Source organism: Trichosurus vulpecula, chromosome 1 (assembly GCF_011100635.1).
Source record: "Trichosurus vulpecula isolate mTriVul1 chromosome 1, mTriVul1.pri, whole genome shotgun sequence".
Lineage (NCBI taxonomy): Eukaryota > Metazoa > Chordata > Mammalia > Diprotodontia > Phalangeridae > Trichosurus > Trichosurus vulpecula.
In genome coordinates, this window is record NC_050573.1 from 22724310 (window position 1) to 22752050 (window position 27741).

The 27741-nt window shown below is 46.9% G+C and overlaps 1 protein-coding gene across 1 annotated transcript in view; it reads left to right on the forward strand.

Moving 5' to 3' along the window:
- Window positions 1-1134: 1134 nt before the first annotated feature.
- CMKLR1 (chemerin chemokine-like receptor 1) overlaps window positions 1135-27741 on the forward strand; it is a 46873-nt gene continuing 20266 nt past the window's right edge. Inside the window, exon 1 of the mRNA XM_036741285.1 lies at window positions 1135-1475. The gene's annotated coding sequence lies outside the window, so the exon portion shown is untranslated. The remainder of the gene's footprint in view (window positions 1476-27741) is intronic.

The following is a 27741-nucleotide window of genomic DNA, read 5'->3' on the forward strand; positions in this document are numbered from 1 at the left end:
TTATCTGCCTCAGTTTCTTCAACTGAAAAATGGGGATAATAACAGTACCTACCTCACAGGGTTGTTGTAAGGGTCAAATGAGATCATCTTCATAAAGCTCTTAGCAAGGGCCTGGCACATAGTAGGTGTTTAATAAATGTGCATTCTCTTCCTCATGTACCCTAAGGATCATGGGACTTTTTTCCACCTGATTTGTGGTTGAAATCTTCTGTGTACATTGTCTCCCCACTAGAAGGTCAAGTCATTGAGAATAGGGACAGTCTGACTTTTCTATTTGTATTTCTAGTGTTTAATATAGTACTTTGCATGTAGTAAGTGCTTAATAAATGATTCATTCATTTATGCATTTATTCATCCATTCATTCATTCATTTATCTGTCCATCCATACATTCATCCATCCATTCATTCATTCATCCATCCATCTATCCATTCATTCATTTATCCATCCATCCATTCATTCATCCATCCATCTATCCATTCATTCATTTATCCATTCATTCATCCATCCATCCATCCATCCATCCATTCATTCGTTCATTCATTCATCCTACATCCATTCATTCATTCATCCATTCATTTATCCATCCATCCATCCATCCATTTATCCATTCATTCATCCATCCACCCATCCATCCATCATCCATCCATCCATCCATCCATTCATTCATTCTTCCCCCTCACTTGCCTCCTTGTCCCAGACCCTGTACCCCACTTATATCTCAGTCACTCCCCACAACTGAGCACTTGAGGCTAATGCTTTTATCTTTTTGATTAAAAGGTAAAGACTCCATTCAGAGGAGGGTCAGGGGGTCTGCCACAGCTATATGACCTTTCACTTCACTATTCCTGGCCTCAGTTTCCTTTTCTGTAAAAATCTGGCTGTGGACTGTCAATCAGTCAACAAACTTTTACCGTGTGCCAGGCACTGAGGCTCTCTGGCTTACTCCCATGAGCTCCCAGAGTGGGAGGAAGTAATGGGTCTCTGAGTGTGTGTGTGTGTGTGTGTGTGTGTGGCAATTGTGAAAGCCATCTGCCTGTCATTTTTGACTGGAGGGAGTCAGGGATAGAGAAGTGGTGTTAGCAGCTGCATCCTGTGGCTGAGGAGGAGAGGATGAAGAAGGCAGGGACCCCAGGCTTGCAGGCATTGGGTGAATCTAAGTCTCTGGCTCCTTGGTGTTAGCAAACCTTCCTCAGCTGGTGGGGACTACATTCCACTGTTATCGGCTGAGGAGAGGACCTGATCGTTCTGAGCTGTTTGGGGGTGGAAAAGCCATGCGAGAAGGTGGCTGTGATCAGGACAAGCTGTGCCTAGAGATTTCTCAACGGCACAGAGGCTTGGACTCACCAACCTGGTCCCTGCTGGAATTTTTATAGTTGGGTCGTCACTGGGGCAGTGGAAGGAATTTTGGGCTCTGATCCTGAAGACTTGGAGTTGTAGTCCTGGGTCTGCCACAGATTCACTGTGTCATTTTGGGTAAGACAATCCCCCTCTCTGGGTCTCAGTTTACCTGTCTGAAAATAACTTTGATGTTTTGTTATAAGGTCCCTCCCAGTGCTGACATTTTATGTTCTAAGTTTCTTTCCAACTCTGGAACTTGAGTATTCTAAGATCCCTTACCGCTCTGGCATTGTTCTCAGGTTCTTTTCACCTTCCTTCTAAGTCCCTCCAGATCTGATATTCCGTGTTCTTAGGTTCCTTTCAGCTGTCACATTCCATATTCTCAGGTTCCTCTAGCTCTGACATTTCTATATTATCTCTTTTACTGATGACATTCTCCTTTCTAAGGCCCCCCCAGACATGCCATTCTCTGTTCTAGGGTCCCCCACCCCTGACATTCTCTGTTCTTAAGAATTCTCAATCTTTGACATTCTCTTTGCTAAGGTCCCTCCCACCTCTGATATTCTCTGTTCTAGGGTGCTCCACCTCTGACATTCTCTTTGTTGAGGTTCCTCCCACTTCTGACATTCTCTTTTCTAGGGTCCTGCACCTCTGACATTCTCTGTTCTTAAGGATTCTCAATCTCTGACATTCTCTTTGCTGAGGTCCCTCCCACCTCTGACATTTTCTGTTCTAAGGTCCCCCACCTCTGACATTCTATGTTCCAGGGTCTCACACATTCTTAAGGATACTCAGTCTCTGATATACCTTCTCTTTGCTAATGTCCCTCACATGTCTGACATTCCATGTTCTAAGGACTCTCCCAGAGGTGGCATTCTATGTTCTTAGGTGTCTCCTGATTTTCATTGCTCTGTGAATCCTCATCCAGGATTCTCTCTTGCCCCTGGCTGTTGCCCTAGAAAGTTTGAGAGCATTTAAAGAAGCCTGACCACACAGAGGTGCAGAGATGCTCCAAAGTCAGCTCTGTCTTCCCTTCCCTTCCTGGCAGCACTAGACCTTTTGGTCCATGCCCAGGGTGCCCAGGAACCTGTAGACTTACTCAGCAAGAGGGAAATTAGTGGCAGAAGCCTTAGATGGAACACTTTGATCCAGCCGCAGGTAAAGGGCAGGGAGGCAGGGCTAGTTCACTGAGGCTGAATCCATCGTGATGTACGGCATTACTGAGAATAGGGCACTCTCTTCCTCACTGGGGCTGGAGGCTGCCCCCTTATCTGTGACTGATATTTTTTGATTGGATGTGTGACTAAAACCTGGTTCACTTCCCTGGGGGGAGAATCCCTTCTTTCTTTGAATAGCTTCTGTTTCCAGCTGGGCAGACTCCAAGGGAGAATGGCTATAAAGGACTTTTCCAATGGCTTCTTTCAGGGAATATGTCCTGAGTGGGGACAGGAGTCCCCATGGGGAAAACCCAGGGATTTCTCTAGACTGTGTTCTGTAGGGCAGGGAATGCTGAACTCTCAGTGAGGAATGGAGGGATCGGAAGCCTGCTTCCCTCTCTCACTAACTCTGTGCCTCTGGTCAAGTCACCTCACTTCTCTCCTTTATCCCCTTCCTGTAAAATGAATGGATTGGACTAGACAGCCTCCAACTCCCCTTGCAGCTCTAGCTCGAGGATTCTGTGTGCCCCCTTGTTCTGCCTTCTTCCCTCTTTCTCTTACACTGACTATACCATATGATTTAAAGTTGGAAGGGACCCCAGACACCTGCTTCTTCCAAGCTGAGACATGAGGCAAACTATTGAACCTCTTTGGGCTTCTGTTTCCTAATCTGTCAATGAGAGGCTTAAACTAAATGACCCCCAACTTCTTTCTAGGTCTATAATTAAGTAGGAGAGGATGAGGGGGAGTTTTTTCATCATCTTACTAATAGCTAGCAATTATATAGGGCTTTAAGGTTTACAAAGAGTTTTATAAATATTATTCTATTTTATCTCACAACAAATCTGGGAGGTAGATGCTGTTATTATCCTCATTTTACAGATGGGGAAACTGAGGCAGATAGTGGGTAAATGACTCGCCCAGAGCTACACAGAGGTGTCTAAGGCTAGATTTGAACTCAGGTCTTCCTGATTGCAGGGCTGGCACTCTAACAACCGGGGCCAGCATTGCCTTGTGGGGAAGTTAAAACTCACATAAACTTTGTATTTGTTTTGCACCTAGTAGGTACTTAATAAATGTTGGTTAAATTGAAATGAAACTTTAAGGCCCCTCCCAGCTCTGACATCCCCTGCTCTAAGGCCTCTCCCAGCTCTGACATCCCCTGCTCTAAGGCCCCTCCAGCCCTGACATCCCCTGCTCTAAGGCCCCTCCCAGCTCTGACATTCCCTGCTCTAAGGCCTCTCCCAGCTCTGACATCCCCTGCTCTAAGGCCCCTCCAGCCCTGACATCCCCTGCTCTAAGGCCCCTCCAGCCCTGACATCCCCTGCTCTAAGGCCCCTCCCAGCCCTGACATCCCCTGCTCTAAGGCCCCTCCAGCCCTGACATTCCCTGCTCTAAGGCCCCTCCAGCCCTGACATCCCCTGCTCTAAGGCCCCTCCCAGCTCTGACATTCCCTGCTCTAAGGCCTCTCCCAGCTCTGACATTCCCTGCTCTAAGGCCCCTCCAGCCCTGACATCCCCTGCTCTAAGGCCCCTCCAGCCCTGACATCCCCTGCTCTAAGGCCCCTCCAGCCCTGACATCCCCTGTTCTAAGGCCCCTCCAGCTCTGACATCCCCTGCTCTAAGGCCCCTCCCAGCTCTGACATTCCCTGTTCTAAGGCCCCTCCAGCCCTGACATCCCCTGTTCTAAAGCCCCTCCCAGCCCTGACATCCCCTGCTCTAAGGCCCCTCCAGCCCTGACATTCCCTGTTCTAAGGCCCCTCCAGCCCTGACATCCCCTGCTCTAAGGCCCCTCCAGCCCTGACATCCCCTGTTCTAAAGCCCCTCCCAGCCCTGACATCCCCTGTTCTGAGGCCCCTCCAGCCCTGACATTCCCTGTTCTAAAGCCCCTCCCAGCCCTGACATCCCCTGCTCTAAGGCCCCTCCAGCCCTGACATCCCCTGTTCTGAGGCCCCTCCAGCCCTGACATCCCCTGTTCTAAAGCCCCTCCCAGCCCTGACATCCCCTGCTCTAAGGCCCCTCCAGCCCTGACATCCCCTGTTCTAAGGCCCCTCCCAGCCCTGACATTCCCTGTTCTAAGGCCCCTCCAGCTCTGACATCCCCTGCTCTAAGGCCCCTCCCAGCTCTGACATCCCCTGTTCTAAGGCCCCTCCCAGCCCTGACATTCCCTGTTCTAAGGCCCCTCCCAGCTCTGACATTCCCTGTTCTGAGGCCCCTCCAGCCCTGACATCCCCTGTTCTAAAGCCCCTCCCAGCCCTGACATCCCCTGTTCTAAGGCCCCTCCCAGCCCTGACATCCCCTGCTCTAAGGCCCCTCCCAGCTCTGTCTGTTCCAAGATACCTTCCAGCTCTGAACCCCATGATCCTGACAGCTCGTACATACATACAGCTCATACAGAGAAGCAAAGTTTACAAAGTGCTTTCCTCTTAACCTCCCTGAAAGGTCATTAGTAGAAACACTACTCTACCTCTGAATTTCTGGTGCCCTGAACATAGTTGCTCCATTCTAGTTACCTCGCTATCTCTACCACCCTGAGCTCTATTTACCCCAAGTGTCCATGAACTTTTGGGGAAAGAAATTTACCTCTTTGTTTTCACTAACCTCTATCTGAAGTACAGCATTTCCTCCAATTATTTAAAAAAAACTGCCAGAGGGCTAACTTACTCAACAAAGATTATGAACTCTTCCACTGGAAGGGACAGGCTGCCTCGAATGCTCTCTGAGAGGCTGGAGAAAGGGGTGTGTGTGTGTGTGTGCGTGCGTGCGTGCGTGCGTGCGTGTGTGTGTGTGTGTGTTTGGGGGGCAACCTGTTTGGATTGCTTAGCAACAGACCACAATGACATCAGCCCCTGGGGGAACCCGGCCGTTACTCAGCTACTAGGTGTGTGTGTTTAAATTGAATGGTACCACCCCAGGGGTTGGGAAAATTCCAATCTGTGCCCGGCCAGCCTAGCTTTGGAGGCCTGGGTTCCGGGAGGAATTTTCTATTGACTTCTCTTTTAAAACGTTTCCCCTTCCCAATGAAGCTCTGTTCCCATCCTCTCCCTTAATTCAAGGTCATCTACTGAGATTGATGTATTGATAGGGACAAAATGGTCTGTGTTTCTATGGGAATAACATCAGTTCCCATTTCTAGAATGCTTTAAAGTTTATGACGGTTCCCACCCTCTGAGAGAGTGTTGGTGTTCAGTCGTGTCTGACTCTGATCCCATGTGGGGTTTTTGTGGCAAAGATACTGGCGTGGTTTGCCATTTCCTTCTCCAACTCATTGTACAAATGAAGAAACTGAGGCAAACAGGGTGAAGTGACTTGCCCAGGGTCACACAGCTTGTCAGTGTCTGAGGCTGGATTTGAACTCATGAAGATGAGTCTTCCTGATTCCAAGCCCAATGATCTATCCACTGTGCCACTAGGGAATGGGGGTAGAAAAACTTTTATTACATAGTCAGCAAATGTCAGAGGCAGGATTTGAACCCTAGTCCAAAGAGGCTGAGTCTGGGCTTCACTCTGGCAAACCACCCTGCTTCCCTCCCCTTTGCATTCAGCATCTGTTTCCCATATGAGGTGGGCTCTGTTCATTCCATACAACAAACATGGGATTATACCAATTATGGTCCAGCCACTGTGCTCTGCGCTGGGGACAAAAATGAGACAGTCCCTGTCCTCAAGGCTCCTGTTTGGATTGGCTAATAGAAGAATAGTTATCATTATTATTAATTATAATATTTATATAGTGTTAACTTGATTAACAGAAGAACAGAAATTCTACTGGAATAGTGGGAGATGAGGTAGACAAAGTAATACTCCTCTTCCCCACCCACTGGCAACTAGAGGGAGTGGGTGTCGGGAATTAGATTTGGAACTGAAAAGGACAGTAAAGATAAATTAGTCCAATGTCCTATTTTGCAGAGGGGGAAACTGAGGCCCTGAGAAGGGAAGTAAGTTTCCCATAGTCAAACAGCCAGGAAGCTGCAGTGCTAAGATTTGAACTCAGGTCCTTGGACTCCAAACTCAGGGCTAGCTCCATTACACCTTTGTTGCTAATTGTTGCTAAGTGATTAATTAATGTCTGTTGAACTGATTTGAACTCATCCCCAGTACAAGGTATTATTTTGGTGCTGTCCTAGGCTCCCTTGTCCTTCTCCAAGGGATCCAAGAGGATAGAGAAGACCTTGTTTTTTATTGTCTCTTTCCCTGCTCTTTCTCTCTCTCTCTCTCTCTCTCTCTCTCTCTCTCTCTCTCTCTCTCACTCTCTCTCACTGTCTTCTCTCTGTCTCTTCTCTCTCTCATCTCTCTTTCTCTTTCTCTCTCTCTCTGTCTGTGTCCCTGTCTGTGTCCCTGTCTCTTTCCCTCCCTTCTCTCTCTCCCTCTCCCTCTCTCTCCTTTGTGTCTCTCTCTCCTGTCTCTTCTCTCTCTCTCTCTCTCTCTCTCTCTCACACTCTCTCTGTCTCTCTGTCTCTTCCCTCCTCCTCCTTCTCCTCCTCCTCCTTCTCCTCTTCCTCCATCTCCTCCTCCTCCTCTTCTTCCTCCTCCTCTTCCTCCTCCTCTCTCTCTTCTGTCTCCTCCTTCCTCCTTGCATCCTCTTGGCCTCCTTGGCTGTTGGCCTTTCCTGTTAAGCAGAAGTCAATGGGAAGGGGAGGCTTGGGTGAGCTCAGCCTTGGTTCTTCCGGGTGGCTCCTACCATCTGGCACGTGCACTGCTCTGGGTGAAGGGGCTGAGACTATTCCCAGAGGGCTCCTGCTTTCTAGGAGACTGTGGCTGGGAGGAGTTGGGAGCCTGGCTCTAGCATCCTGGGAAGGGAAAGGAATCATTACTGCAATGTGAACTTCTGGTTAAATGGAGCTAGACAGTGAAAGTGTCGATTTGTGGTACAATGGAGGGAGAGGTTTGACTTGGAATTCAGGAACTCTAAGTTCTAGTCCTGTGTGACCTTGGACATGGAATTTTCCTTTACTGGACCTCAGTTTTCTCTTTTGTATCAGTTGGACTACTTTCCTGGCCCTGACATCTCCTGTTCTAAGGTCCCTCCCAGCCCTGACATTCCCTGTTCCAAAGCCCCTCCCAGCCCTGACATTCCCTGTTCTAATGTCGCTCCCAGCCCCGACATTCTATGAGTTTACATTTCCAACTGGCTCTGATGCTGTAACATTCTCTCCAGCAAAGGTATACATTGAAACCCAACATCAGGAAAACTTCCTCACAGTCAGGGCTGTCCATAAAGACAAAGAAGGGACCATCTTGGGAGGTTGTGGCGCTCCTCCCTGGAGGGCTTCTTGACAGGCATCCTGCCTGAGGCTCAGTCCCAGCTGCATTCCCAGCATAACCCTCTCCCTCCCCCATGACCCTTCCAATCTCTCCTCTTCCTTCCCTCCACATTTTATGTGGTTGTGCATTAGATGACCTTCTCCTACGGCATCTTTCAATGGGTTAAGCACTGACTTTTCAATCAGAGGACCTGGGCTCGAATCTAATCTCTGATGCCTACTACCTAGGTGACCTTGGGCTTAAACTCCCTGGGCCTCAGTTTCCACACCTGTAAAATGAAGACGTTGGACAAGATGAGCTCTGGGGTCCCTTCCAGCTCTAGGATCCTATGACTCACTGTCTTTTAAGCTGCTGACCATATTTCCCACCCTTAGGGGTGTTGATCCCACGGAAAATGTTACTGGATCTACTGCAGCGCCCAGCTGAGGAGTTTGTGTTTCATCACAAAAGTAGTAATATTCTAGATTCTGGAATACTAAGATAGAATTCCAAGACCTTTGGATTCCACTATTCTAAAAAATCTCCATCGACCCGTAATAATAATGGCTAATTTAAACAGCGCCTACTATGTGCCAGGCACTCAGTGCTTTACGACTGTTACCTCATTTTATCTGCCCCACAACCCTGGGAGCTAAGTGCTATGATTGCCCCATTTTACAGATGAGGAAACTGAGGCAAACTGACATTAAGTGACTTGCCCAAGGTCACTCGGCTGTTAAGTGTCTGAGGTTGGATTCAAACTGGGATCTTCCTGACTCCAGACCCAGAATTCTATTCACTGTACCCCCAAGCTGACTCTGGCACCCTCCATCACCGTCCTCACCTACCCTAATACACTTGTACGTAACAGAAGACAACCAAAGCGCCTCAGAGCTTGGAGAGAACCCAGCAGCCCACCTCCTCTTCCCAAATTCCCTTGTGTTGGGTCTTTATATTCATACTTGTATCTCCTTTGTTATGGACGCATATACCAAATAAATGTAATATATATCGATATGCGAACTATGATCTACATAGAAAATATGCCACACAGAACAGTATTGCTTTTTTGTGCCATCGGCCCCTTTGGCAGGCTGAGGAATCCCAGGGATCCCTTCTCAGGATAATGTTTATTGCCTGTATCATAATTGAAGGAGACACTAAATTTCAGTCAGAGGTTAATGAAATTAAGAATATAATTTTCTTTTTCCCGATCCAAGGTCATAGACCCCACCTTTCCCAACTCTCTCCAAGGGCCCTTTGGGATTTCCTGGTCCCAGGTTAAAAAGTTGTGATCTCTGTCTCTAATCTCATGCCTCTCCCTATAATCTCCCCTCATACCTAATACATTTATACGGGGCTTTCTGGTTTGCCAGAGGCTTTACATAAGTTATCTTGTCTGCTCCTCACAACAGCCCTGGGAGAGAGGTGCAGCTAGTATCATCATTGTTATGCTTCCCATGTTACAGATGAGAAAAGGGAGGCACAGAGATCAGTGAAGTGACTTGCCTAGGGTCAAACAACTATTGAGTGTCTGAAATGAGATCTGAACCCAAGACTTCCTTCCGAGTCCAGCACTCAGCCACCTAGCTGACTGATATTCACCCCTAACCTATACATATACCTATACCTAGATCTACATCTGTACCTATATCATCTCCATCTATATCTATGTCTATATCTGTGTCGGTGCCTGCATGTTATCTGTGTTTATGTATGTAGGCATGTATCCATCTGTCTCAAGGTTGAACATCCTGCCTCCCCCCCTGACCTCCCATAGAATGTCAGCCTTTGGAAGGCAGAACTGTCTGTCTTTTGTATCCCCAGAACTTAACACAATGCCTGGCACACAGTCGGTGCTCAATAAATGCTCATTGATTGAATGATTGACAGTCGAATCTCTACCTGGATATCAATCCCCTCCATAGCTTCAGAGTTGTCACCGCACTTCAAACTGGGGAGGGTTGAAAGATATCCCAAGGAAGTTCATCTATGATCAGAGACCCAGAGCATCTCTCCCACTGCCCAGGTCTCCTCAACATCTATTGGATAGCTGGCAGATGTGGGCATCTCTTAATCTTTCAATGTTCTTTGAGGCTAAACACAGTGAGAAAAGTTAATCGTGTGGGGAAACATGATGTAACAGATGTGAGTGCCACCCGGACAGTGTTTAGGAGGGGGGGGGGTTATCCTTTCTATCATCTCAGCATGAAACCTCAAAGCCACTGCCCCTGTCCCTACTCCAGGAAGTCCTGGAGGTCGGAAGCCACTGTGTGTGTGTGTGTGTGTGTGTGTGTGTGTGTGTGTGTGTGTATGTGTGTGTGTGTGTGTGTGTGTGTGTGTTCACGGCGGGGCGGGGAGGGCAGACACTTGTGACTCTGGCCTAGGAGACCAAAGGCCACCCAGTTCATCGCCCGGCCCTCCGCACCCATTGTGGCTCTGCTTCCTGGAAATGGCATAAATCAGGCCAGTGCCCCACACAGGAAGCAAAGGTGGCTTCCTCCCAATAGCAGCCCCTTCCTTGTTCTGGGGTCCCCTCCCTGGGAAGTGGCAGGAGGTAGCATGTGGGAGTTGGGGGGTCGGTTTTTCCTGTTCACCTCTCTCTGGGCTTTGGTTTCACAGTCTCTAAACGGAAGGGGCAAGAGGAGGGAGGATGGACTAGAAAGGCTTGGATGTCCTAGCTCTGACATTCACAGGAAATTCAGTGGCAAGAGCAGTAGTTTCAGAGTCAGAGGACCTGAGCTCGAATCTCACTTCTCATGTGAAAAAAACACCTGTGGGAACAAAGTCATCTCACCTCCTGGGGCCTCAGTTTCCCTTTCTGTAAAATGAAGGGATTAGACTATATGGCTCTGAGGTCCCTCCTAGCTTTAAATCCATGTTCTAAATCTATGTTCTAAAGTCCCTTTTGGTTCTAATACTCCCTGTTCTAAGGCCCCTCGCAGCTCTGACATTATCTGTCCTAAGGCCCCTCCCAGCTCTGACATTCCATATTCTAAGGTCCTTCCTAGCTCTGACGTTGCCTGTTCTTAGGCCCCTCCTAGCCCTGACATCCCCTGTTCTAAGGCCTCTCCCATCTCTGACATCCCCTGTTCTAAGCCCCCTCCTAGCTCTGACATTCCCTGTTCTAAGGGCCGTCCCAGCTCTGACATTCCCTGTTCTAAGCTCTCTCCCAGCTCTGACATCCTCTGTTCTAAGGCCTCTCCCTGCTCCGACATTCTGAGAATCATAGACTTTAAAGTCGAAGGGACCTCAGATTTAATTTAAATCCCTAATTTTACAAGAGGAGGAAGCTGAGACTCGGAGGGATGAATCGACGTATTTCTATAGTACTTGAAGGTTTGTAAGGAGCTTTACAATTATTATGTCATTCGATCTTGACAACAACCTTGGGAGGCAGGGGCTGTTATTATGATCCCCATTTTGCAGATAAGGAAGCTGAGGCACAAAGAAGTTAGGTGACTTGTTGGGGGAAGGGTCACACAGCTAGTAAGTATCTGAGGAAGGATTCACACTCAGGTATTTCTGACAGGACGTCCATTGTGCCACCTTGCTGCCAAAGATCACATCAGTGGCAAATCCGGGATTTGGAGCCAGGTTCTCTGACTCCAAATATGGCCCTCCCTTTTAAAAACTCTATCATGTTGCTCCTCCTGTGTGGTCTAAGTTGGCAACAGCTCCAACATACTGTAGTTCTAAGGTCCTTCCAATGTTCTGTGTTCTATGTGTCAATATTCCTCCCTTTAAAAATGTTTTTAATTTAATTTTTTTCAATGAATAACAATCTATTTTATTTTCTTCTCATTTCCCTCTATGTTGGGGAAAAGACAAAAGAAAAAAAACCAAGATCTTTCTAATAAATATGTATAGACAAGCAAAATTAATCCACATATCAGCCAAGTTAAAAATAAAAAGCTTCAGTCCATACCCCAAGTCCCTCACCTTTCTGTCAGAGGTAGGCAGCATGTTTTGTCACAAAGCATGGAATCATGGAAGGTCATAAAGTTGATTGGAGTTGTTTCAAAGTTGATTGTTTTTATAATATCATAGTAATTATAGAAATTGTTCTTCTGGTCTGTTCACTTCACCTGCATCAGTTCATGCGAGTCTTCTCAGGCTTCTCCAAAACTGTCTCTTCACTTCTTGCAATATTTTAACACATTCATCTACCTTGTTCACCTATCTCTCAATCAGTGGGTCCCCCCTCAGTTTCTACTTTGTTCCTCCCACCAAAAGAACTGCTGCAAATAGTTTTGTGCAGGGGAGTCCTTTTCCTCTTTCTTTGATCTCTTTGTGGAATAGGACTGGTATAGAACTGGTATGAGGGTCAAAGGTGTTCATGGTTTAATCATTTTGGGGGCATAGTTCCAAATTGCTCTCCAGAATGGCTGGTTCAATTCACAGCTCCACCAACAGTGCATTAATGCCTCCCACTTCTAATAATGCAGGCTCAATGTGTTCCCCTCTCCCAGTCCCCCTGCATAGGCTTCTCTCTCTCTCTCAGCTCCTAGAGTGACCTCGTTCATACTTGTAGCTGGAATTAGGAGTGGGGGTGGGGACTGTCCCAGATGAAGGAATTGGTCAGCCCTCACTGTGTAGCCTGGGGATGCTGGTGGTGTCTGTGTGTGGTGGTAAGGATCAATTTGGGTCTTTCCTCTCAGACTCCCATTTGGAAACAGAGTGGGATTTTTCACTGTCTGGGGAGCTGGCAGCAGGTCAGCCCCTGTGCATCAGCTGCCTGGTTCCCGGCCAGGGAATTCCAGAGGCAAGGGAACCAATGGGGCTCATGCCCAGTCCTCCATCTCTCCAGCTAGCAGCTGGGGGCAGCCAGGGCTCAGTTCTCTCCCAAGGCACAGCAGTGCCGGGTAGGCTTGCTGCACTCCCCTCTCAGAGAAGGTGGTCTCTCCCAGAGGTGGAGGTCTAGACTAGAACTTTTCAGAGGACGTTTGGTTCTGACTGGAGCTGGAGGTGAGTGGGTCTCCTTTGCTGGTGCCATGGGAGCCTCTTCTATCTAGGCTGCTCTAGCCAGGGGACAGAAGTTGCTGATGCGGGCTGCTCACCTGCTGATACCGTGAAGGGTCAGGATGGGGAAAGGAAACTCGCCTGGTTAGATGTCAAGTGCTATGCTTTATGCTAATTAGAAATAGTAGGAATGGTACCTGGGTTCCAGCTTTGAATGTGTCACTGACAGTGAACTTCTCTACGGGCTGGAGTTCAGAGGTGGATGATCAGGACGATGAAGGGGAGGAGTCTACAAACTCTGTTTTAGAATGTTCTGGTTGAAAGGATGCTTGCTGTCTCCTCTGGGGTGTGTGTGTGTGTGTGTGTGTGTGTGTGTGAGGGGTCAGGGGGGCGGGGGGGGGGGCAAGGGGGGGAGGGTGGTGGACAAGCACTGCTCTTAACAGTTAGAAAGCTTGAGTTGGACTCCCTGCTCTGAGGCTTAGTACTGTGAAGCCCTGGACTTCACTTAACTTCCCAGGGCCTCAGTTTTTCATCTGCAAAATGGGGGTAAATAATACTAAAGCACCTACTTTTGTGTCAATATTTTTTAAATTTAATTTTTTTCAGTGAACAAAAATAGACTTTCTCTCTCTCTACCACTTCCTCTCCCTGTCACCACTGGAAAAAAAGAGAAAAACAAAATCCCTTATAATAAATAGGCATAGTCAAGCAAAGCCAACACAACAAATTCCTGCAAGTGGCCATATCCCCAAAATGTATGTCTCGTTCTGTACCCTGAGCCCACCGCTCTGTCAGGAGATGGGTCAAGTGGCCTACCTCTTGAAGTGCTGTGAGCAAAGTGCTGAAAACTCTACATAAATGCGAGTTATAATTACTGTTACTGCTATCACCTGAATAGCTGCCACATGGAAGAGGGATTGGATTTGGTCTGCTTGGCTCCAGAGGAGCAGTGTAGGGAAAAACTGCAGGGAGGGAGATCTCTAAATATGAAAAAAAGGGACACCTTAATAATCAGAGCTGTCCAGTATAGACGGACTCATGTGAGAATATTGTCGCTAGAGTATTCCAATAGAGGCTGGACAGTGTCAGTGTCAGGGAAGGACTTGTGACGTTGGTGAGCTGTGATTTTCGGAATTGATGATCTCACAAGGGAGTGACCTTCCTGTCGCTGGAGAGATGCCTGCATTGGATGGAAAGTTGGACCCGCTCACCTGTAAGGTCCCTCTGATGCCAAGATTCTCTCTGGGTCTCGGTTTCCATGTCTATTCGATGGGCATGCTTGTCTCTGTTGTGTTTATATAAAGGTCTGCTGGGAAGGGATGTATGAGGGTACACTTGAAGGACTAGATTTGAAACAGGAGGATGGTGGGGTAGTGATTTAAGCGCCAGGTTGTGGTGATTGTTCAGTTTTGTCTGACTCTTTGTGACCCCGTTTGGGGTTTCCTCGGCAAAGATACTGGAGTGATTTTCTATTTCCTTCTCCAGCTCATTTTGCAGATGAGGAAACTGAGACAAACAGGGTGAAGTGACTTGACTAGGGTCACACAGCTAGTAAGAGTCTGAGGCCAGATTTGAACTCTGAAAGATGAGTCTTCTTGACTCCAAACCCAGCTCTTTATGCACTATGGTGCCCCCAAACTTCTCCAGCAGCTGGATAGAGTCTAGAGGAGGGTGACCAGGATAGTTCTGGGATCAGGGTCCCAATTCCACCTTTGATACCTACCCGCTGTACTGACCACCACCAAGTTATTTATTTACATTCTCTGAGTCTCAGTTTTCTCATCTATAAAATGGAGATAGTGACCCCGCAGGCCTGTCATGAGGATCAAAGGTGACGATGTCTGCAAAGCAGTGCCAAAACCTTAAAGCCTCTAACAATACCAGCTGTTGTCATTCAAGGAGAAGCCTGATCTGAAGCTAAACTATCATGACTTTGTCTATTAGAAAAATACATGTTTACTCCCTCCCAAGGCCACAGTGATATTTCACTTTTTTGCATCTATAGTCAGTGTATAAGAGATTAGTGATAATAAAAAAAAAGTCATCAGGTAGGGAAGAGGAAATGAAGGGCTGCTACCAGTGAGAGAAGGGACTGGGGGAGCTTAGCTGTCCTAGAGTCAGGAAGTCAAACAGAACCAAAGAATCAGTGGAATGACCTTCTTTTCCAGGTGAGGAAATTGAGGTTAAGTGACTTGTACAGGGTCACACAGCTAGTGTGTACCCAAGAGATGATTTGAATTCCGTTCTTCCTGAATCCAAGCCCAGCACTGTAGCTACTGCACACCCATTGGGCTGGGTGGCCGGAGAGCAAGTGTTTCAAGTCAAGGTGTGGTTAGAGAGGATGAGGAGGGGAGATGAAGCAGGGGAGTAGGGGCTAGGACCAAGGAAAGGTAAAGGGAGGCCAGAGTTAGGGTTTGTGAGCTGAGGACAATTCTCTTCCTCTTGTCCTGGTTTTTCAAGGGTCCCCAAAGTCTAAGGTGGACTGTGGGTAGTGGGAGGGAAAAGCAGAGGGGAGTGACAAAGACTTCTGTGGCTGACTGAAGACTTGAGGTTAGTACTCTTCCATTCAGAGAGTCCAAGGCAAGATCACCCACCTTGGGGTCCGGCAATCCGGGCTGGCATGGATTTTATTAATCGCCATTCTGACCTTGGGTAAGTGATTTCCTTCTCACCCCTTCAATTTTCTTGTCTCTAAAGTGAAGGGATTGAAGTAGAATTTCTCTTAAGGTCCTTTCTAGCTGAGACATTCTGTGACTCAGACCCAAAAAAGACGGAAAAGGACTGGTGTGTTTGTGTTGGCTGTTCTTGGGGTTCTTGGGTCAGTCTTGCCTTCAGGTCTTTCTTGGCTCAAGGAGGCTGCCCCTCCCTGCTCTCAGCTTCCTGGCTGGGTGTGCTCTGTCTGACCCCTGCCCGGGTTACGGGAGCCCTTATGACAAGATAATTTGACATATGCTTCTAAAATGTATAGGCAAGGGCCATTCTACCCAGCCTGGACAAGGAGATGGGTGGGTGGGCAGGCTTTATCTAGCAGTGGGGCAAAGTCCAGCGCTGCCTAAATATCCTGACCCTCTGCCCTATATGGGGCATAACAGCCAGATTCTCTCTCTCTCTCTCTCTCTCTCTCTCTCTCTCTCTCTCTCTCTCTCTCTCTCTCTCCCTCTCTCTCTCTCTGTCTGTCTCTCCCCCTGTCTCTCTGTTTCTGTCTCTCTCTGGCTCTCTCTCTGTCTCTGTCTTTCTGTCTCTGTCTCTCTCTCCCCCTATATCTGTCTCTGCCTCTCCTCTCTCTTTCCTCTCTCTCTCCTCTCTTTTTCTTCTCTCACTCCCCTCTCTTTCTTTGTTTTTTCTTTTTCTGTCTGTCTCTCTCCATGTGTGTCTCTTTCCCCTCTGTCTCCCTATCTCTGTGTCTTTTTCTCTATGTCTCTATCTCCCTTCCTTCTGCCCCTCCTCTCTGTTTTTTTTCTGACTGTCTCTGTGTGTCTCTTTCCCCTTTCTGTGTCTCTGTCTCTTTGTCTGTTTATATCTCTGTCTCTCTCCCTCCTACCCCCTCTGTTTTTAATTTCTCTGTCTCCATGTATCTTTTTCTCCCTTGTCACTGTCTTTGTGTCTCTTTCTCTATGTCTCTGTCTCTCTCTTTTCTGCCCTTCCTCCCTGGTTTTTCCTTTTCTTTGTCTGTCTGTCTCTGTGTCTCTTTCTCTATGTCTCTGTCTATCTCTCTCCCTCTCTCCTGCCCCCCCTTTCTCTCTCTTTTTCTTTGTCTTTCCTTTCCTCTCTTTTCCACTTTTACCCCTCCATCTCCCTTTCATCTTTCTCTCTCCCTCCGTTTCTTTCCTCTAGGCCCTTGGGCCCCTCCAAAGTTGTACCCCTGCCATACCCTAGTGCCTAGAAAGCTCAGACTTTCCTCCCTCCCACCTCCTCTTTCCTCAGATTGACTTGAACTTTGCTTGCAAAGCCGGGTTCCCAGAACTCAGCCGAGCTGTCTCTAGACGTGTGGGTTGTAGAAAGTGACAGAGAGGCAGAGGACAGACAGCAAGCAGTCTTTGCCAGAATCGAGTCATCGGACCGAATAAGGCCTTTATGATATGCCCCAACGCTCAGGTACCCACAGGGCACGAGGCCGGTCCAAAGTCAACAACCTGCCTCTGCAGCCTGGTTCCGATCCCATTTTTGTCCCCCTGCCGGCCCCTTCCCTCTCTTCCCTGAGGCTGAGCTGTCTGCTGCTCCAACCTTCCTCTTCCCATCCATCTCCTTGGCATTCAGCTCACACGCCCACAGAGTCGGAGACAGCAGAGCCTCGAGGAGCCAGGAGCCAGGGCCAGGCTGGGCCCGTGCACTAAGGGCGGTAGTGGTTTAATTAGCTAATGAGAGGCCCCTCCAGTATTTACTGTGGAGGAAGTGACCACTTCCGCTGCTGGCTGGCAGATGACACCAAAGAGTCTTTGAAAGGCTGGGATGGAACTGAGGCTGGCCCCAGACCAAAAGCGTCAATTGTCCAAAACGAGGCCTGGGGGCTCCTGGGCCTTCCCTTTCCCTCCGCCTCTTCATCTCCATTCGGGTTCCTTCTGACCCGGGCCAAGAGCCTCCCCCTGCCAAGTCCCTGCCAATGTTGTAGGATCCTATGATGTTGGAGCAGGAGGGGACCTGGGAGCGCCATCTTGCTCCTGGGCCCTTCTTCCTTCCCCACCCTTTCTGACTCCAGTTCTAGTCTCTCTGCAGATGCCTCCCAGATCCAGTGATATAGTTCAGGTCTTACTCCAGAGCTCCAGTCCCATGTCAGCAACTGCCTAGTGGGTGTCTAAGACTGGATGTTCCACAGCCATCGGCAACTTGCCTGGTCCCAAAGAAAACTCGTTGTCTTTCCCTCCAAACCCAACCCTCTTCCCGGCTTCCCTATTTCTGTTGAGGGCCCCACCATCCAACCAGTCACCCAGCTTCACAAACTTGGGGTCATCCTAGGTAGCCCAGCAGATAGAGTGCTGGCCCTGGATCCAGGAAGACCTGAGTTCAAATCCAGCCTCAGACATTTAGTAGTTGTATAACCCTGGGTAAGTCACTCTGTTCATCTCTGTTTGCCTCAGTTTCCTTATCTGTAAAATGAGGACAATAATCGAATCTTCCTTTTAGGGTTGTTGTGTTGATAAAATGAGTTAATATTTACAAAGAGTCTCTTAAACATGATATATAAAAGCAAGTTATTCTAGTTATGTATAAATGATACATATGATGTACAAGGGTTAGTTATTAACACGACATATAAAGGTTAGTTATAGCATAATATATCATATCATATTATTATGTATGATTATAATACATTACTATATAGGATTATGATTAGAATATTATATATTACATGCCAGGCGGCGTGCCAAGTGCTTTACAGATATTGTGTGCGTGTGTTGTTTTCCCTGATACGATGTTAGTTCCTGAGGGTAGGGGCTATTTCATACACGTCTTCCTATGTTCTATGCATGCCTAAAGAAATGCTTTTTGATTGATTGATACCGTGGAATCCAACTCTTTTCATAGGTGGGGAAGCTGAGGCCAAATGATCCGTTCAAGGTTCCCTAGTGGGCTGATAGTAGGTTGGCTGGAGCACTCACTCAGGAAGGCTTTGGAGTCTCTCTTCCTGGAGATTTGAAAGGAAAAGCTAGCTCTGTGAATGGGCGTTGTTTCTTCTTTGGTCTGAGACAGAGGGGAGATTGATCTCTCTAAACCCCTCAGAGGTCTCCAGCAAGCAAGTACCTGTCCCTCAGGAAGATAAGGGCCTCCAAACTATCATGTGGATCGCAAAGAGAGGCTGGGGGATTGTTTTCCTTGAGTTTCTTCCAAAAGGGCCAGGAAGCCACTTCTCTGGAATGCATGGGTATAACCCTGCCTGGAGAGGAGAGAAGGATGGACAGGAGGATTCCCTCGGTTCCATGATTCCAGTGAAGGCAATGGGGTGGCCAGATTTTTCCCAACAAGATGGTAGAGTCTATGAACTTGGGCTCAGGAGACCTGATGGTTCTTACTAGTTGTGTGACCTTGGGCAAGACAGTTAACCTCTAGGAAATGGGAATAGTAATTTCTGCCTTGGATCAAAGGCTGTGCTGGATATGTAAATTCAAAAGCCATCCTATTAGACTGGGTCATTGACTGTAGGCTATATAATCATGTTGTACAGACCAGCGGACAGCAGGCTGGACCCGGGTTCAAATCCCAGGCGAGTCCTCGGCCCCAATCACCATTTCATCTTCCACCCTCCCTTTCTGCTTCTTGCCTCATTAGAATATAAGCTCTCTGAGGGCAGGCACTTTCTCAATTGCTGATAACAGCAGAAACAACAAACAGTTGGTATTTATATACCGTTTGGAGGTTTGCAAAGCACTTTACATATAACAACAATAATGATAGCTTCACCTCAGTTTCCTCATTTGTAAAACAGAGCTGATGATAGCCTCTCTCTCCTGGGGCTGTTGTAAGGATAAAATGAGATAATGTTTATAGAATGCTTTGTAAAATGTAATATTGTAAAAGTAATATTTACAAAATGTTTAACATGATATATAAAGGCTAGTTATTATCATAGCTAATGTTATTTATCTATCTAATCTATCTCCATTGTCTCATCCTCTGACACATCGATGGTGAGACCCTGAGTCATTTAACATTTCTCAGCCTCAGTTTCCTGACCTGTAAAATGGGAGAGTTGGACTCCATGGCCTCTAAATCCATGCTGCTATGTAGTATCAACTGTGCTATATAGCGATCTGTTATTGTTGTTTATCCTTCGTTCTCCAAGAGGACCAATGATATCATGAGGATGATGTCTTAAACTTGTGTGTAAATTGGGTTTGAGAGGCCAATGACTTTGATACTCTCCAGTGATAAGGAAGGAAACAACATGGCACAGTTTTCAGAGAGTTGAGCTTGGGGAGTCAGGAAGACCTAGTTCAAATTTTGCCTTATTTAGCTGTGTCATCCTGGGCAAGTCACCTAAACCCTCTGTGCCTTAGACACCTCCCTATGATATAGCTGCTTAGGTCTTTACCTCCTCTCCCCAGGACTATTATAATGCCATCCCAGATGTCTTCACTGCCTCATTGAAAGGCACCTTCTTGTGGAGTAAGGGCTCTGACCCTGGAGGCAGGATGACCTGGGTTCAAATTCCACCCCAGACACTCACTAATTGTTTAACTGTGGGTTCTCTGGGCCTCAGTCTCCTCATTTTATAAGTGAGAAGGTTGGATTTGATGGCCTCTAATGTCCCTTCCAGCTCTAGGAGGCTGAGATGCTCTCTCTAATCCATCCTCTGCATGACTGCCAAAAGACATTTCCTCTAACTCAGATCTGAGTAGGTCATTCCCTTGTTCCAGGATTCCCCCATTGCCTTTAGGGTAAAACGAAACTCTGGTGGGCATCAAAAACCTTTACAACCTGGCTCTAGCCGGCTTCCCAGACATATCATAATACTCCGCTTACATGTTCTTCATTCTATCCCAAAGGGCCAAAATAGCAGTACCTCCAGTCCAACATCCTACGTCCCATCTCTACCTCTGGACAGGTCGCTCCCTATGCCTGGCATGCACTCTCTTCTCATCTCTGTCCCTGAGTCCTCCCTGCTGTACGGGGTGTTCAGGAGGCCTAGCACCTCTGGTAGGAGGGCCCCCAAGCCCTTTTCAGGGCTGCTCACCCGGCACTCAGCTCTCACCTGTGGCTCCAAGAAGCTGTAGCATGCACAGGGGCCACACCCCCGGTAAAAGTCTCGGCAGACTGGGCTAAACCAGGCTGAGGGCAACCAGTGGGCCTCAAACCTACTTGGTGAGTTAGGGGGATGTCTACGCCATGCATGGTGAAGACCTCCCCCAGTGGAATGGGTGGATGAGAACAATTTATTCCAACAGCCATGAAGGTAGCTGAAGCAGGTGCTATGGAGTGCTTAGAGTTTGGTCAGACGCCAAAGATGCCAAGCTCATCTGCCTCATCCCGGGCCATGGCTGGTTGTCCTGACTTTTGTTCTGACGCTGAACTTCAATGACTTTGGAAGAGAGGGAGAGTGAGAACAACGACTTTGTGCAACTCTGTCTCACTTAGATCTGATGCCACCATGACGCAAGATGTCATCCACAATGTCTTTGGTCCTCTTTGAAAATAAAAGACAAACAGCAACATCCCTGGTTTTCCTTCAAACTCATCTCAAAGTCTCTGTCCTACGTGAGGACTTTCCTGATCTCTCCCCTCCCAACCCCCAGCTGCTAGGGCCTCCCCTGCCCTGAAATCCCTTTGTATTGACTTTTATGGGCATGTACTGGTTTCTCCTGAGATAATGTAAACTCCTTAAGGGCAGGGACTGTTTCTTCTTGGTCTTGTATCCTGGAGCCTAGCCCAGTGCCCAGCACATTGTGGATGATAATTAATGATAATAATAAGCAATAATAACTAGCATTCATGTAGTATTTTACTGTTTTGAAAGCATTTTGCAAATATTTTACACATTTTCAATTTTAAATGCACAATTTACAAATATTTTTTGATCCTCACAACCACCCTGTGAGGTAAGTGCTGTCATTATCCCCATTTTACAGAGAAGGAAACTGAGGCAAACAGAGATTTGAGTGTCTTGCCCAAGGTCATACAGCTAGTAAGTGTCTGAGGTCAAATTTGAACTCAGGTCTTCCTGACTCCAGGTCCAGTGTTCTATCCACTGTGTCCCTTAGCTGTTACATACATTCTTGCTTATTGGTTGAATCACCAAGGGGTGGGGGAGTCCTCCAAGCTTAGGAATCCAGCCATCTTTTGTAATGCTTTTCTTTTAGGGTCATGAGAGTCTTTCCCATCCCATGGGGAGGAGGCGCCAGTTCTATGTTGATCTCTAGCCTTTTGGGCTTTCTCTCCATCCAGGACAGCTGGGGTAGGACCCTGGGGCCACTCCTGGGATAAGCAGACCCTGGCTTCCAGCCTTTTTCTGGAGCAGAGCTGTTCCAGAACATCCATCTGTCTCCAGATGGGATGGCCTTGATGTTTGCGGGGGTGGGTGAGTGCACCCTGTCCCACTGCTGTCAGGGCCTCTGCCAGACATGTGGGGAGCATCAGAAAGAATGCTTGGGCAGGGGATGGGGGGTGGAGGGTGGGAGTGAGAGAGAGGAGGACCACGGCTAGGGAAGCAGAGAACCCACAAGGGAGATAGCTGAGCTGTGTTCATGGTGAAGGCAGGCAAGGTGACAACTCCTAAGATCTCTTTTATGACTGCTCTGGCCTTGAGGAAAGAGCTGGCTTTTGGCTGGAGCTTTTATCTAAGCCCTTCTAGGATTCCTGGAGCCTAAGAGCAGGAAAAGATCTCAATTCTGCTGCTTATTATCCATGAGAACATGGCCAAGTCACCTGATTTCTTGTGCCTCAATTTCGTTTCAGGTATTAAACCAGATGATTTTTTTCCTTTCGGCTCAAACCATAAAACTTGTAAGCCAGTGCCTTCCCTCTGCTGGTTTTCTCCAGTTTATCCTGTCCATGGCTTGCCTGCACCTAACTGTTTGCATGTTGTCTCCCCTACTACACGGGGAGCTCCATGAGAGCAAAAACTGCTCTTTGCTCTTTTTCCAAATCCCAAACCTTTAGAACAGTGCTTGGCACACAGTAGGTGCTTAATAAGTACTTGTTGACTTGACTTATCCTATCCATTACAATGTGATAATATTTCTTTATCTAATATTTCTAATATTTCTTTAGCATAATGCCTGGAATATAGTAGGCACTTAATAAATGCTTGTTCTCTTCCTGTCTTTGAAAGCTCTTGCTGCTATTCAGTCATACCTGACTCTTTGTGACCCCATTTGAGTTTTCTTGGCAGAGATACTGGAATGACTTGTCATTTCCTTCTCCAGACCATGTTATAGATGAGGAAACTGAGGCAAACAGGGTTTAGTGACTTGCCCGGGGTCATACAGCTAGTAAGTGTCCGAGGCTGGATTTGAACTCAGGAAGAGGAGTCTTCTTGACTTCAGGCTCTTCACTCTGCCCACTGCACCACCCAGCTGCCTTCTTTGAAAGCAGAGCCTATCTTTTGCCTTTGTTTGAATCTCTAGTCCTTAGAACAGTCCCTGGCACATAGTAAGTGCTTAGTAAATAATTATTATCCATTACAATGTGATAATATTTGTAAAGCTTTTAGGAAGCTTGGCACATAGTAGGCACTTAATAAATGCTTGTTCCCTTCCCCTCTTTGAAAGCAGATCCTTTCTTTGTATCCTTAGCTTTTAGCATAATGCCTGACACATAGTAAGCATTTAATAAATGCTTTTTAACCAATGACCCCATGACCAATTTAATTTAATTCAATTAAAAGTATCTACTATATTCCATCCAAGTGTACTGAAAAACAGGGCCGGTTTAAATCTGGGATTAAGTCCTGGCTTTTACACCTACTGGCTGCATGAACCATAAGTGAGCAACTGAATTTCTCAACTCTCAAGAGCAATTCTCCGTCAGGGAGAAGCGCTGATTTGCAGATATGCATTGTGAAGGGGAAGTGTGTGTATGTAGATATCTGCGTAGAGAGGGTGGGGAAGACACATGACGTGTCTTCTCAGACTTGATCTGACCACATCTGAAATATGTGCTCAGCCTACAGATGACCGTGAGCCAATGGGGAGAGGGCTGGGAATGCGTCCTCCGGGGATTGATTCAAGGGACTGGGGATCTTCATTGTGGAGAAGAGCAACCTTGGGCAGATGAGATAGTTTTCGTTATGTAAAGGAATGTTATATTGAGAGGAGGGCTTAGCTTTCCTTTGCAGGGCTCCTAAGGGGAGAACCAGGAGCAAAAAGTGGAAGGTATAGAGAGGCTTATTTAGGCTGGAAGTCAGGAAGAACTTCCTAACCATGAGATCGGTCTTCAAGTGGAGCTAATGGGCTGCCTTGGGAAGTGGTGGCTCCTCATGACCATTCCTCTGCACATTGTAGAAGACATGCTTGCTTGGGTATGGGTTGGCCTAGATCAGAGATCTTTTCCAAGTCTCAGATTCTGTGAATTAATGGTTTGACTGGGCATTACTTCATCTTAGTAGTGTGGAAAGATCACCCAGGGACCTGAGTTTCAACTCCTTGAGTCCAGGGACCTTTTGGGCTTTCTCTTTGTATCTCTAGATTGTTCTTGGTACAGAACCTGACACATTTTTGTTGTTGTTGAGTTGTTTAAGTTGTGTCTGACTCTTCATGAAACTGTTTTCTTGGCAAAGATACTGGAGCGGTTTGCCATTTCTTTCTTTAGCTTATTTTACAGATAAGGAAACTGAGGCAAACAAGGTTAAGGACTAGCCCAGGGTCACACAGCTAGTAAGGTCTGAGGCTGGATTTGAACTCATGAAGATGAGTCTTGCTGATTCCAAACCCAGTACTCTATCCGCTGCTCCACCTAGTTGCTTGCCTGACACACAGCAAGTATCTAATAAATAATAAATAAGCATAACAAGTAAGCTTAATAAATTCTTGTTGATTGGTTGATTGAAGTCTTACCTCCGTTACTTACTAGCTGGATGACTTTGAGCAAACAACGTAACCACTCTAGGCTCTCAGGTTCCCCATTGATAAAAGGAAAGGTTTGGATTTGATGGTGTCTGAAGTCTCAGCCATGCTAATGGAGGGGCTAAGTACAATATCTGGTACATAAAAGATCCTTCATAAATGCTTATTTGGTTAACAGGGCAGGGAAAAGAGATGTTTGGAAGGATTGTTTTTATTCATTTAGCAAACATTCTTTGAGAAGCCTCTAGGTGGAAAGCTCTGCATCCTGGAGATGTCGGGGATACAAGGGCGAATATGAAACTTTTGGTTCCTGCCTTCAGGCAGCTTATATTCCAGCAAGGGGCATCAGTCATGAATATTTAGGGAGCTTTTGAGGAAGAATACAGTAACATCCACCAACAAAGAATAAAGGAGTTATAGGAGGCTAGGTTTTGAACTTGAAGGAACTTTACAGATAATTTTGTTTTGCCCCAGTCCCATTTAACTGAGGAGGAAACTGAGTCCCAAGAGCTTGTGTCTGGCCTTAGGTCACCCAGGTAGCAAGTGACAGAGACAGGATTTTGATCAGTCAATTAAATGCTTACTATGTGCCAGGCACTGTGCTAAGGGCTAAGGACATAAAGGGAGAATAAAAAAGATCCCTGACCTCAAGGAGCTGATATCTTACTAAGGGAGGCAACACAGGAATATAATAGAAGATGCAGAATACAGGGAAGGTAGTCACTTTAAAGGGGAAGACACTAGCAGAAAGCCCTCTGATTTGAAATTCACTATTCTTTCCCTTTTATAAAGAAGCATCTGATTGTTGCTTCCATAAAGTTTAGCGCCTTGTAGGGGATGGTAGCCATGGGTATAACTAGGATGCTGTCAGTCAGTCAACCAGCATTTATTAAGCACCTACTGTTTACCTCAGTTTCCTCATTTGTAAAATGAGCTGGAGAAGGAAATGGCAAACCACTCCAGTATCTCTGCCAAGAAAACTCCACTGGGGTCACCAAGAATCAGACACAATTGAAAAATGACTGGACAATGACAAAAATGTGCCAGGCACAGTGCTAGGTGCTGGATACAAGGGGGAATGTGGTAAGAGCTATAAATGTGGTATAAGTAAGGGGGTACAAGTTCATAGACTAAGAACTGGAAAGGATCTGAGTAATTGAATGAAGGAAATGAGTCTTAGATTTGGAGATAGGAGAGATGAGTTTGAATCTTTGCCGCTTACTGGGTCTTGGTTTCTTTAAAATGAAAAGTGAGGAGGTTAGACCAGTTTCTCTCTCAAGGTCTCTTCCACTTTAAATGTCATTTCTTCTGAATAGGCTGTCTCTGGAGTCAGATGACCTGGGATAAAATCTCGTGTACAACATGTATGACATTGGGCGAGACCCACCACCGTCATCATCATCATAACCACTAGCATTTATACAAGTGCTTTAACATTTCGAAAGATTTAGTAATCTTATTTCATTTATCCTCACAGTAATCCTGGGAAGCAGCTTCTCTTATCATCTCCACTTTACAGATGAGAAAATGAAGGCAGAAAGTGGTTAAATGACTCGCCCAGGGTCATACAGCTAGTTAAGTGTCTTAGGTTAGATTTCAATTCAGTTCTTTGCTGACTCTACCTAGCTGTCTTCCTGGGCTCCTCATCTGTAAAATGAAGGGGCTGTACAACATGACCCCTGAAGTCTTGACATCTATGTCCCTATGATATTATGTCTAGAGTCTTGATGAATGGAGGCTCCATCCTTTGCTGACCTTGGCCACCACGTGGCCAATCATCCTGTCACCCTCCCGATGCATGTACCACAGTACCTCCTGCCTTCTTCTGCCCAATCTGAAGAAGGTGGTTGCCATGGGGACCAGCTCCCAGCCAGGGAATGGAAGTCATGAATGTGCTGATTAGCTGGGCTGCCCCAACTCTGACAAGGGGTTTGAGCCCCTGGGTGCCTGGTCTCTTCCAAGAACTGAGACCCCTAGAGATGCCCAGAGTTACCTCAAGGAATAAGCCATTTCCTTTCCCATGGGGCCAGGGAGAAGAGGATTTGGGGTCCCACCCAAGCATCCCCTAAACCCAGGCCTCACTCCAGCCTCCACGATTTTCCTTAAAGAGTCTGTGGTTGCCTTGGAAACCAGGATTTTCTTTTTAAAAGAACAACAGCAAATGTGTGTCAAGGTACAAAGACTGAGAGGCTCATTCAAGCTCTTAGAGTCTGAACTTCCTAGACAAGATTCCTTGCTGGTGATGCTGCTGTCCCATTTCTGAACTATGTTCTCTAGTGAGTTCTCCTCCCTCCAGGAAGAAAGGAGAACTGAGGAGCTTCTGAGGTGCCAAGGATGATCTGTAAGAGTCAGACAATTGCAAATGGAGAGATGGGTGGCAAACTAGCGGTCCTGGATAACCGTGGCTTCTTAGGGTCTCTGGAGACCATCTATTACCTCAGCATCAGGGTTATATCCACCGTGAAAGGATATCACCTCTGACCCTCCCAAGGCTTGAGTCATCTCCCCTGGAAGAAAGGCTTAACCCAGCCCCGTCTTTCCCGCCAACGCCTTGGTTTTTCTAATCCTTTGGAAGGGGAGATGCCAAACCAAAATCCTTTCAGCCAAATGTTGAGCAAGTTTCTATTCTGTTCTTCATTCTTAATTACATTAGCGAGATCATCCAGGACTCCTTGGCAGGAAGTCTCCAGGAATAAGATGACCTTGGGGAGAATGAATTCTGTTGTATGCCCAGAGCCATCTTTAAAGCCCCAGAGCTCTGGATATCTTTGAGGGGAAGAGGACTCACAGGACCTCGATGGGCTTTTATGAGTTTTCTAAAATAGAAGGAAAAAGACCAGGAGAGAAATGAACAGGGGCTGAAATGGCTGGAGGTGCCATCTCCAGGCATCCTCCAACTGACCAAATGTTCCAAGACATCTGTCCACGTTTCCGATGAGTTCCAGAGTCGGACTGTCCAATGCCAAGTTCCGCTTGGCTGATTCGTGCTTCCAAGATGTGTTAAGTCCAGCACGGACAGGGGTGACTTGCGTAAGCAAGTTTTCTGGGTTTCACATTCTTTCCCAGTCTTTGTTGAAGGGAAGAGCTGGTCTTCAAAGGTTAAGAACAGAGATCTAGAGCTAGAAGGGACCAGAGAGGTCATCAAGTCCAACCCTTTATTTTACAGAAAGGAGAAACTGAGGCTTAGAAAACTCTATACGATCCAACTTCTAGAGCTGGGAGACAATCCAGATTGTCAGATTTACAGGTAGGGAAACCAAAACCCAGCAAGATTAAGTGATTTGTCCAAGGCAGGCTATGTGATTTCCCCAGTAATAAGTGGCAAAGCTGGGATTTGAACCCAGGTCTTCTGAGTCCAAATCTACTTGTGATCTTGGGTAAATCACTTCCATTCTCTGAAATAGTTCTCTTCTTTGTAAGACGAGGATTTTTGAGCTGGGAGGGACTTCAGAAATCATCTAGTTTAAGTCCCTCATTTTTCAGATAGACAAACTGAGGTCTAGGGAGGTCACGAGACTTACTCAAAGTCACCTAGGTAGCCAGA